Source organism: Syngnathus typhle, linkage group LG6 (assembly GCF_033458585.1).
Source record: "Syngnathus typhle isolate RoL2023-S1 ecotype Sweden linkage group LG6, RoL_Styp_1.0, whole genome shotgun sequence".
NCBI lineage: Eukaryota > Metazoa > Chordata > Actinopteri > Syngnathiformes > Syngnathidae > Syngnathus > Syngnathus typhle.
The window spans coordinates 20,279,560-20,289,396 of NC_083743.1; the positions used below are offsets into that span (position 1 = coordinate 20,279,560).

General features: G+C 44.5%; 2 non-coding genes across 2 annotated transcripts; both read left to right on the plus strand.

The window, feature by feature from the left end:
• The first annotated feature begins 1,389 nt into the window (after window positions 1–1,389).
• Window positions 1,390–1,572, plus strand: LOC133156275 (U2 spliceosomal RNA). The gene has a single exon (XR_009714841.1). It is a non-coding gene; the product is annotated as a U2 spliceosomal RNA (small nuclear RNA).
• A 704-nt stretch (window positions 1,573–2,276) lies between these two features.
• Window positions 2,277–2,441, plus strand: LOC133156271 (U1 spliceosomal RNA). The gene has a single exon (XR_009714838.1). It is a non-coding gene; the product is annotated as a U1 spliceosomal RNA (small nuclear RNA).
• The last annotated feature ends 7,396 nt before the right edge of the window (window positions 2,442–9,837 follow it).

Below are 9,837 nucleotides of genomic sequence, written 5' to 3' on the forward strand. Positions count from 1 at the left end.
CACTCTAACTTATTTTGCAAGAACCACACTGGAGACAAGTTAGTCGTTTCAGACACCTGCAGGCGGAGAGTTCACTCGTCGCTGTGCTTACAGCGATGGTCGAATGAAGTCTGACTCGGGCCTTTTCAGTTGCATATTTATTGAGAGAAACAGAGTGGGGTTGAAAGTGGGGGTGTGGGAACACACAGGATGGGGTGCAGCCGCTCCCCTGCTGATCAAAGCATAGCAGGGGGCCTTTTACGACGTCATACAGGGCCATAAAGCTGCTGGAGCATGGAAGCTAGCGGCGGAAGACATGAGTCACTCAAAGTCAGATTTTTTGCACGTTTGCACGCGCTCAGTACAGTGTGTGAGTGGTGCACACTCACACGCTCGCCCTGAGAGGCACTACCTGTCACTGCCTCAGCCTCCATGATTCTCGTCTCCCGTTGTTATTTGAACAAGAAATACAGCTATTTTGACTATGAAAATGATCCAAATGTATAAAAAACACACCAAAATTGCATTAAAAGCATAGAACACAGAACAGATATTATATTATGTTTTATTATATTATTCATTTTTTAACAACTTATGGTGACAGGCGGCTCGGTGGCGCGCTGGCTAGCACGTCCGCCTCACAGTAAGGAGGGTGCGGGTTCGGTTCCACCTCCGGCCCTCCCTGTGTGGAGTTTGCATGTTCTCTCCGTGTCCGCGTGGGTTTTCTCCGAGCACTCCGGTTTCCTCCCACATCCCCAAAAAACATGCTTGGTAGGCCGATTGAGCGCTCCAAATTGCCCCTAGGGGTGAGTGCGGGTGCATATGGTTGTTCGTCTCTGTGTGCCGTGCGATTGGCTGGCAACCAGTTCAGGATGTCCCCCGCCTACTGCCCGATGACAGCTGGGATAGGCTCCGGCAAGCCCGCGACCCCCGTGGGGTTAAAGCGGTACAGAAAATGGATGAATGGATGGTGACAGCTGAGGAAACCTTGTTGAGCCCTTTACTGCCCCTTGTGGCAAGGCACTGCCTCACCTGGCTCCTATGAGTGCACGTGCCTGTTGCACACCATGCAAAATTTGAAGCTTCGCCAGAGCCACAACAGCTCCGCCCAGCGGCGAAAGACAACTACTTCGACTTCGGTAGTTACACCAAAGAAGCCTCATGTGTCCATCACGACTCAAAAGCGTTCAGTGTGTCACAGCACTGTAGACCTAAACTCCGTGTGCGTACTACTGCGCAAAAGTTTTGTTTTAAACAGAAAGAACTAGCAGAAATTATGCAGTCGAGAATCCCACATTTGGGGAATTCACAGGGGTCAGGATGTGGCATTAGCATCAGTTGATAAATGTAACCGTAACTTGAATTGGTAGTCCCTTTATTTAAGTCGTAGCCTCAGAGCCATTTCGGGTTATCACTTCTCTTTTAGCTGAGATCAAGTGTAGTGTTCTTATCAGTATAATATCTGATATGTCCCCCGTCTGGGGAACACATATTAAACTGATTTTTGGAATAGGGAGTTTGAAAAGGGGCTTGTCCTGTTCACTCCACGCATCGACCTGTTATTGCAGTACCTCGAGGCGCGGTGCACCCCCTCTCCTGGTCAAATCAATAGTTCAATATGTGAGAAAACCATTTCAATCTGTTTGCTTCATTCTCACAGGGTGAAGCAGTCAGTTATGACTTGATGGGGTCTCATCTCTCTAAGACGTTTCTCCTTAAGAGGCAGCAAGAATTTACGTAACCGTTCTAAAATATAATTAAAATGTGTTTCTTTGCTTGAGATTTTCCTAGCATTCTTTCAAGAATTTTTATTACAATTCTTATTCTCAAATTTTCAAGAAAATGTCGTTTTCAAAACTTGTTCAGAAAAAATTATTCAGTGGTAATGTTGGAGGTTTTCAATAAATACAAATTCATAGTTTTTGGGTTCTCAGGTTAAAAGAGGCAATGTGTGATGGGCATGTTTTTGCAGATATTATTTCACTTTATTTTTTTGGGGTTGTTGCCATCACCACTAGATGGCGACTCTAAGAAAAAGGAGGTGAACAAAGGCGCGGGTGTAGGGGTAATTAAGGGTAGAAAAAGAAGCAAAGCATGATGGTAGTGTTTTTGAATCTATTTTTTACTTAATTTATCATGCTTTGGTTCTGTAATGACTAAAGGTACTATATAAACAGTTCTACGAATTCTGTTTCATCCACTAAGTGTGTACGTGTGCCACACGTTTGTCGCAATTAAGCCCGTGACTGAAGATGGCGTGTGCGGTAAAGACGGCGGCCCAGCAACTTATACAATTCATGCTTACCTGGCAGGGGAGACACCATGATCAAGAAAGTTGTTTACCCAGGGTGAGACTCAACCGCTGCATGCCGGTAGTGCTGACTCCTGCGATTTCCCCCGAATGAGGGAATCTCGACTGCATAATTTCTGATAGTGGGGGACTGCGTTCGTGCTCTCCTCTGGTCCTACCGATGTAATAAAAAATTACGCGCAGAAGTACGTACGTGGAATTTAGGTCTGCGGTGCTGTGACTTAGCGATGTGTTCAGGAACTGATTTGTTCACTCGTTCGCTGAAAAGATTCGTTGTTTTTGAATGAATCGTTCCCTCACGAGCCAACACTAGTTAATGTTGCTGATTACTTTGAATTGAATATTATTTATTGCTGTTATTTAATTTAATATTATGCATGTTTGTTATTATTTTATTGTATTTTTTTCAGCATAAAATGGCAGTTGGTCAAGAGTGTTTAGAGTTTAAACATTTTATTTTTTAATTTCAGGCAAAATGATGCACATTGAATCTGTTCTGTTACAGACAAAAAAAAATGTTATAAATAAAGTTGCGCTTTATTTTAAGTTGATCTTTCTTTTTTATTTATTTTTTGTTTTTCTTCAATCATTGAATAAACATTAATGTTAAGGGTACAAGCGTAGGGGGGCGCAAAATGTTTTTCTTCTCCCTAGGGGTCATCACAGAAAATGATGGAGAAGCCTTCACTTTAAAGTCAGAATTTTAAGAATAAAGGCAGAATTCTAACGTCAAAGTCAGAATAAAGTCAGAATTCCGACTTTATTCTGACTTGAAGTCAGAATTCCGAGAATAAAGTCAGAATTCTGACTTTTTGGCGTGGCGTCGGGAACATCAGTTTGTGGTGTGGTTTTGACCAGCGAGGAGGACATTATGTTGTCAGCGAGTGCTTTTTAGCGTGGCAGAGGATTGTCGGAGGATATCATTTCAATCTTGGAGGAGCAGAGGGTGAGTAAATAAAGATAAAAATGATTAGATGCAAGTATTTGAACTTTCCGGCCCCACCAAAAACAAAGGAACTGAGCAAAAAAAAAGGAACAAAAACAAAGCTGAGCTGAAGATAACTTCTTCGAATCAGATCTGACAATTCCTGATGTTAAGGATTAAAGCTGTCTTCACTTTAAAAGAATTAAACGGATTTAAAGAATGACTATGATAGGGAAATAAAGACATTTTAAAGTTGTAATTACCGCATATAAAACTATGCTCGACATAGTTAATACGAAATAATCGATACCGAATTAAGGCTTAGGAAATTTAATGAAGCAGCAAGAAAAAGAATTAGAAGTCGAAAAAACAAAAACCAAGACTCACCCACACAGAACAAAAGAGGAGACTACCGTTTTTTTCCGTGTATAGTGCGCCCCCATGTATAATACGCACCCTAAAAATGGCATGCTGATGCTGGAAAAAAGCCTGTACCCATGTATAATACGCACCCAATTTTATGAATTATTTTTTTTTTTAAGTCCCAATGATCGTCACACACGCAGGGAGGCAATGGGTCCCATTTTTATAGTCTTTGGTATGGTCTTAACTAGGCTGGATGTAATTTTTTTTGTTGGCGTTGATTTCTCCGACTGCCAGTAAACGCACCACCGCGCTCCGTGCGCGCACGGGAAAGAGGCGTACGGACGTGAAAAAGGCGGCTCTGTACGGGAGAGACGTTGAAGAGGAATAAAAACACCCTTGGAAACCAAAACTTGCCCCTCGTCGTGACTCGGAGCCGCAACAAATGTTTCGGATTTGTGTAGGGTACATTGTGACAGACAGCAAACGAGCAGGTGATCGAGCAAGCGTCTGATACGAGAGCTTTGCGGTCGTATGGAGCGTGTTTGAAGTGAACAGCAGAGACGAAAGGAACAAGGCAAAGTGTTGTGAAATAAAATATTACCTGTAATACGCATTTTGTTATTTGCTGATTGAAACTGCTAATTAAACTGTGAATTGAAACTAATAGGTGGAGAACTGAACTCTCGCTCTTTATAGAGCTGACGTGTCTTGCACATCCGTTCTGCGCATCTGTAACGGCGCCCTCCGTATGATAGCGTGTGTGCGCGTGTGCGTGTGTGCGCGTGTGCGCGTGTGTGCAAGAGCGAGAGAGAGAGCGCGAGAGAGAACGCTCAACCGTAACATTCTTTCATGGTCTGCCTGGGTATCTCGGCTGAAGATCCTAAAGAAAAGAACCTAAATTTCTTGTATGCTATTGCATGACTGTATAGCCTCCGGCCGTCATGACTACATTTTACCGTGGCACCATTGAGAGCGTCCTCTCCAGCTGTATTGCTGTTTGGGGTGGCGGCTGCACTGACTACAACTTGAAGGCCCTGCAGCGCATAGTGAACACGGCTGGTAAGATTATTGGTGCTTCACTCCCCTCCTTGAAAGACATTTACATCTCCCATCTCACCCGCAAGGCGACCACGATTGTTAGTGATGTGAGTCACCCCGCTCACTCTTTGTTTGATCTTCTGCTCTCTGGGAAGAGGTATAGGAGCCTGCGCTCCCGCACCACCAGACTCAATAACAGCTTCATACTCCAGGCTGTTAGGATCCTGAACTCGCTTCCCCTTTCTGCGTAGCGTCCTGTACTTTTGCGCTATGCTTACTGTCTGCTGTATGCACACTGGCTCCGTTTTGCTCTTCTTATTTATTGTGTTATCTGTTTATTTATTATTTATTCATCACTCTTATTTATTGTTTGTGCCTTCTTGTTTTTATATTGTGTCGTTTACTTGTATGTCTATCGTGTAATATGTCTCGTCACCGTGGGATAGACAAAACATAATTTCGGTTTCTTTGTGTGTCTTGACATGTGAAGAGATTGACAATAAAGCTGACTTTGACTTTTTGACTTTTGTGGCCGTAGCATCCCCGGAACGAATTTGGGTCATGGCGTATTTAAATTACCGTTTTTTTCCGTGTATAGTGCGCAATATTTTACTAATTTATTGTCCTAAAATCTGGGGTGCGTATTATACATGGGTACAAAGAAAAAAAAAATTTTTTTTTTTTTTTTAAATTTTTTATTTTTTTTATTTTTATTTGTTTTTAAATAAAGTCATGGTACAACAAAACCAACAACAGGACTGACCGACAAAGTCGTGGAACAAAAAGACAGGGTGACATTACCAAAGACAGGAACAGAATGACAGTAACACATGCAATGATCCAACGGTGAGCGAGGGGCAGACAGGACTTAAATACAAAACACGTTACATCGATTGAGGTGACACAGGAAGAGCGGGGTGACACGAACAGAAACTATGGCAACCTAGACACATAGCAAAACTGGGGACGAGACATGACAAATCTCCCCCGAAATAAAACTCACCTTTCTTCTTGTTTGTTGTCAATCGCGCATCGCATTCAGCCATCCTGCCCAACACACTTAGTAAAATTCATAATTGACGACACATCGTTTGATGCGATGGTGCAATCCTCGATGGTGTGTTATTGTCAAATATTGTTTGTTTTTTAATCTCCATCGCGGACCGGACGTCATACGGAGGCCGCCATTACAGATGCGCAGAACGGTTGCGCAAGACACGTCAGCTATATAAAGAGCGAGAGTTCAGTTCTCCACCTATTAGTTTCAATTCACAGTTTAATTAGCAGTTTCAATCAGCAAATAACAAAATGCGTATTACAGGTAATATTTTATTTCACAACACTTTGCCTTGTTCCTTTCGTCTCTGCTGTTCATTTCAAACACGCTCCATACGACCGCAATGCTCTTGTATCAGACGCTCGCTCGATCACCTGCTAGTTTGCCGTCTGTCACAATGTACCCTACACAAATCCGAAACATTTGTTGCGGCTCCGAGTCACGACGAGGGGCAAGTTTTGGTTTCCAAGGGTGTTTTTATTCCTCTTCAACGTCTCTCCCATACAGAGCCGCCGTGTGCGCACGGAGCGCGGTGGTGCGTTTAGGGGCAGTCGGAGAAATCAACGCCAACAAAAAAAATGACATCCAGCCTAGTTAAGACCATACCAAAGACTTTAAAAATGGGACCCATTGAATCCCTGCGTGTGTGACGATCTTTGGGACTTAAAAAAAAAAAAAAAAAAAAAAAAATTTAAAAAAATTCATAAAAATTGGGTGCGTATTATACATGGGTACAAGCTTTTTTCCAGCATCAGCATGCCATTGTTAGGGGTGCGTACTATACATGGGGGCGCACTATACACGGAAAAAAACGGTACTTCTGTCACATTTGCGACAGTGCAACATTTTACGACTTACAAGACAAGTTAGGATAGTCACGGTGGGGAGGGGGGGCGCGAATAGTTTTCTTTTTGCTAGGGGGGGGTGTAACAGAAAATAATTGAGAAGCACTGCTCTACACCAATGATTTCTCCTCAGGTGACTCTCCTGTGAAGCTCCTGAAGTATGCAGACGTCACCACTCTCATCGGACTGATCCAGGACGGTGATGAGACTGCGTACAGACAGGAGGTGGAGCGGCTGGTCCACTGGTGCAGTCAAAACCAGCTGGAGGTGAACCCGCTCAAGACCGTGGAGATGACAGTGGATTTCAGGCGAGACCCTTCACCACTTTTACCCCTCACTATCCGCAGTAATACTATTCTCTCCACAGACACCTTCAAGTTCCTGGGAACCACAATCTCTCGGGACCTGAAATGGACTGGCCACATAGACTCTGTCCGGAAGAAGGCCCAGCAGAGGCTGTACTTCCTGAGACAGCTCAAGAAGTTCAACCTGCCGCGAGAGCTTCTGAAGACCTTCTACACTGCCATCATCCAGTCTGTCCTCTGCACGTCCATCACTGTCTGGTTTGGATCGGCCTCCAAACAAGACAAGCACAGACTACAACGGACAATCAGAACTGCAGAAAAGATCATTGGAATCAACCTCCCATCTATCCAAGACTTGTACCTGTCCGGGACCAGGAATCGGGCAAGGAACATCTCTACAGACCCTTCTCACCCAGGTTGCAGTCTGTTTGAACTACTCCCCTCCGGACGGCGTTATAGAGCTCGGTACGCCAAAACCAGCAGACACAGAGACAGCTTCTTCCCCCAGGCTGTTGCTGTTAGGGTTTGCAGAATATCTTCATCGTATGATTATGTTGGAATATAACCTGTAATAATTTAACTAGTTTGTCCTGTCTAGACAAAATTAGTTTACCAAAGTGCTAAGATCTTTTCAACTTATTGACTAGCTACAGAGGAAGCAATCAAAGTTGCTTTGTTTACAGAACGTCGTAAAAGGTCACCTACTATGCTTTGATCAGCAGGGGTGCGTCTCCACCCTATCCTGTGTGTTCCCACACCCCCTCTTTCAACCCCACTCTGTTTCTCTCAATAAATAAGCGCCTGACGAGGCCTGAGTCAGACTTCATTCGACCATCGCTGTAAGCACAGCGACGAGTGAACTCTCCGCCTGCAGGTGTCTAAAACGACTAACTTGTCTCCAGTGTGGTCCTTGCAAAATAAGTTAGAGTGAGCACCACCCTAACATTTTGGGGCCGAAACCCGGGACCCTCATACCCGCCATCTGGCTGACGGAGGAGGACGTGCTGCATTGTCGACAAGCCAGCGTCCTTTAGGGGGACCTGGAAAAGAAAGTCCTGGGAAGAGAATTTCTTCGCTGGGCCAGCATCTTAGGTCTGCCTTCGTCTGCCAGAGGTGGATTGATGGGTTCCCGCAATGCAACGGACCAGGGGTCAGGAAAGTCAAAAAATTGTGTGGTTTTGAAACGCGTAAAAGGTGCACGGGAGACAGCTTGGGTTCAAGTCCCAGGGGAAGAAACAGGCTAAGAAAAGCAGAGCTTCTTTTTCGTCCATCGAAGAAGTGCGTACCGTTTTTTTCCGTGTATAGTGCGCCCCCATGTATAGTACGCACCCCTAAAAATGGCATGCTGATGCTGGAAAAAAGCTTGTACCCATGTATAATACGCACCCAATTTTTATGAATTTTTTTAAAAAAAAAAATTAATTTTTTTTTTTTTTTTTTTTTTTTTAAGTCCCAATGATCGTCACACACGCAGGGAGGCAATGGGTCCCATTTTTATAGTCTTTGGTATGGTCTTAACTAGGCTGGATGTAATTTTTTTTGTTGGCGTTGATTTCTCCGACTGCCCGTAAACGCACCACCGCGCTCCGTGCGCATGGAGCGTGTTTGAAGTGAACAGCAGAGAAGAAAGGAACAAGGCAAAGTGTTGTGAAATAAAATATTACCTGTAATACGGATTTAGGTAGAGAACTGAACTCTCGCTCTTTATATAGCTGACGTGTCTTGCTCATCCGTTCTGCGCATCTGTAATGGCGGCCTCCGTATGATATCCGGTTTGCGTGTGTGCGAGAGCGAGAGAGAGCGAGAGAGAAAGCGTGCGAGAGAACGCTCAACCGTAGCGCGCCGCCGACCGCCCAACTGCACCGGGCTGGTCGATTAGTGTGACAGAGCCGTCGCTGAAATTTAGAAGATATTTTTAAAGTCCTGATGTACTTTCTAAAATTTAAGTGGACCTCAGTGCGCACTGCGCAGGGAGCTTAATTTGGTGCGGTCGCGCAACCGCAGCGCGCCGGGCGCTCACTGTCGCATTGCTTAAAGAGCGCCTTTGTGTTTTAGGATGAACAGCAGAGACCAAAGGAACAAGGCAAAGTGTTGTGAAATAAAATATTACCTGTAATACGCATTTTGTTATTTGCTGATTGAAACTGCTAATTAAACTGTGAATTGAAACTAATAGGAAGAAAACAACTCTCGCTCTTTATATAGCTGACGTGTCTTGCGCATCCGTTCTGTGCATTTTATTTCACAACACTTTGCCTTTTTTCTCTGCTGTTCACTTCAAACACGCTCCATGCGACCGCAATGCTCTCGTATCAGACGCTTGCTCGATCACCTGCTCGTTTGCTGTCCCGTGCGCGCACGAAGCGCGGTGGTGCGTTTACGGGCAGTCGGAGAAATCAACGTCAACAAAAAAAATTACATCCAGCCTAGTTAAGACCATACCAAAGACTATAAAAATGGGACCCATTGCCTCCCTGCGTGTGTGACGATCATTGGGACTTAAAAAAAAAAAATAAAAAAATAAATTAAAAAAAAAAATTTTTTTTTTTTTTTTTTTTTTTGTACCCATGTATAATGCGCACCCCAGATTTTAGGACAATAAATTAGTAAAATTTTGCGCACTATACACGGAAAAAAACGGTAACAATGAGAGCGCCACTGCCCCCTGCTGTAGTAAAGGCGCAATTACACTTTATTCTAGTACTGCCAAAAAAAAGCCTGTTCCCCAGGGTCACACGCGCCCCCCCAGGTATAGCACTACTATTTGAGAAGCACTGGTGTAGAGAGAGAAGAGCAGTGGGGAGAGGACGCACCCCTGAGGCGCTCCAGTGTTGGTGGTCCGGGTGTCAGATGTGATGCCCCCCAGCCTCACACGCTGTCTCCTGTTGGTCAGGAAGCTGGTGATCCACTGACAGGTGGAGGCAGGCACCGCAAGCTGGATGAGCTTCTGTTGGAGGATGTCAGGGGCGATGGTGTTGAACGCCGAGCTGAAGTCCACGAACAGGATCCTG